General features: G+C 58.2%; 1 pseudogene; it reads left to right on the top strand.

Annotated features, from left to right (window-relative positions):
• The window catches only part of LOC145947892 (large subunit ribosomal RNA), a 7899-nt pseudogene that overhangs the window by 2367 nt on the left and 3032 nt on the right, over nucleotides 1-2500 (top strand).

Raw genomic sequence — 2500 nt, 5'->3', positions numbered from 1 at the left:
CTCCAAGGTAAAGAGCCTCTAGTCGATAGAATAATGTAGGTAAGGGAAGTCGGCAAATTGGATCCGTAACTTCGGAATAAGGATTGGCTCTGAGGAGCGGGGCGTGTCGGGCTTGGTCGGGAAGCGGGTCTGGCTGATGTGCCGGGCCTGGGCGAGGTGAACGGTCGGCGTTCTCGCGCCGGTCCCGGGATCCGAGCTCGGTCCCGTGCCTTGGCCTCCCGCGGATCTTCCTTGCTGCGAGGCTTCCGTGGCGGCGCGAGCCGTCGTGGTCGTCCTCTTCGGCCGCCATTCAACGCTCAGCTCAGAACTGGCACGGACTAGGGGAATCCGACTGTCTAATTAAAACAAAGCATTGCGATGGCCCTCGCGGGTGTTGACGCAATGTGATTTCTGCCCAGTGCTCTGAATGTCAACGTGAAGAAATTCAAGCAAGCGCGGGTAAACGGCGGGAGTAACTATGACTCTCTTAACGCCGCGAGCGGACTAAAGAGAGCATAGTTGGGACGCGATGCGAATACATAGCCTCTCGCGTTCAAGTTGTACCCCACCTCCTCGTGGTGCTCCCGGTAACGTTGCCTACCTTTTGGTCAGTGCGACGGCTAAGCGGTGTTACAACGATATGCGCCCCGAAGGGCTGCGGCCCATGTGCCGTGGTCATGGTAAGTTGTGGGGCCAAGAAAGACCCGGCTTTCGGGGGGCTCTCGGCTGTCAATCCGTTTGCCCCCCACACGCAGTAAAATTATGAATGAACGAATTAAGTGAAAATGTAATCCCGGGTTCTCGGATGGCCCGGGAACTGCGTGCGAGAGCTCGCCAAAATGAGCAAGCCGCTGTTGCGGAGGACCCTGACGGGGTCGTCGCTGGTCCCTTGCGAATCACTAGCGGGGCCAGCCTGGCTGAGCACGGCAGCCAGGAAAAGGAAATATCCATGTTCGGCTGCGAGCATTGCCCGGCGAAGTTCCAGACCAAGCGTGGCCTTGGGGTCCACATGCGGGTTCACCCGTTGGCGGCCAACAGCGCTATCGATGTTGATCGCGTTAAACCCAGGTGGTCTGTGGAGGAGGTTAGTCTCATGGCTCGCGCTGAGGCTGCTGCCAACTCAGCCGGGGGAGTTCTCTTTATGAACCTACATCTACAGGAGAAGTTCCCCCATAGGAGTCTCGATGCCGTCAAAGGTAAGCGTCGACAGGAGGCTTATCAAGAGATGGTTAGAGGCTTCTGCCAAGAGATCCAATCGCGACATGTGGTTGAGATCGATGAGGGCGATGGGGCTGGCGCGGCGATGATAGGAGCCGACGCCGCCCCTGCGAGCATAGAGGCTAACCAAGATGATCTAAGCGCACATCAGCCTCCCCCTGAGCAGAACGCTCAGAGGCTGCGGGACATGATACAATCACTCTTGGAGCGGAGTTCGGCGTTCCGCAGCTATGGGGCTGATATTCTTGTTGGCACGGCAAGAAATGCTCTCGCGGCGGGGGTGGTCGACGTGCTGGCCATCGAGAGATGGTTAGCCGGGATCTTCCCGCCGCCAATATCTGTGCGCCCTCCACGGCGCGTGTCGACGGAGAAGCGCCGTCCCCCTTACAAACGAGAGAACAGGGAGCAGAAGAAGAGGAGGGAATATGCACATGTGCAGTCCCTCTACAAAAAGAACAAGAAGACTTGTCTGTCGCATATCCTCGACGGCGACTCGATGCGTAAGCGTCCGTCCGCTGTCGAATTCTATAACTGCTGGCGCCCCATTATGGAGGCCTCCAGTGGTGCGGATGGAGACATGACGGCCTTGCGTGAGTTGTACGGAGAGGCGAGACAAGTAGCGAGTGCTGGCCGGAGCCGTCCGTCGGGTGCCAGAGGGATTCATCTCGAAGGCCTCGGCGAGGGCGCTGCCGCGGACCCAGGTCCCGCGGCGGATAGGACCTTGCTCTGGGATCCTGTAACACCTGTGGAGGTGGGGAGGATTTCCGTAAGGACTGGCACTGCGCCCGGATTGGATCAGATTACGCCGAGGATGTGGAACGCTGTTCCAACTATTCTTCGTGCGCTTCTATTCAATCTGCTGCTTCTGGCAAGAACGATACCCTCGTCGATCGCCACAACCAGAACGGTATTTCTAGAGAAGGGAGGTATGTCCGACCGGCCTGGACCGGCGGAATACCGACCTCTCAGCATAGGATCCGTCATAATAAGACACTTCCACAAAATTCTAGCAAAGAGATTGGCGGCCCTTGATGTGTTCGACACGCGCCAAAGGGAGTTCCGGCCGGTGGATGGGGTGTGTGAGAACGTCACAGTCCTGTCCGCCGTGCTTGGGGATGCCGGAGGCGCTGTCGTTCGTTACATCTGGCGTGCGTCGACCTGTCGAAAGCTTTCGACACGGTTGCGCACGCCGCCATACATGCTACTCTCGAAGAGCTGGGGCTCCCTCGGGAGTTTAGAGAGTACATAAGGGCCGTCTATTCGAGTGCGCGGACGGAACTGCAAGGATCCGGCACTGGGGAAG

Source organism: Prenolepis imparis, unplaced genomic scaffold (genome assembly GCF_030444845.1).
Source record: "Prenolepis imparis isolate NDT839.2.m4 unplaced genomic scaffold, iyPreImpa1.0 SCAF_178, whole genome shotgun sequence".
NCBI lineage: Eukaryota > Metazoa > Arthropoda > Insecta > Hymenoptera > Formicidae > Prenolepis > Prenolepis imparis.
Note: the sequence above shows the minus strand (reverse complement) of the source record. Positions and strands in the feature narration are given on the sequence as shown.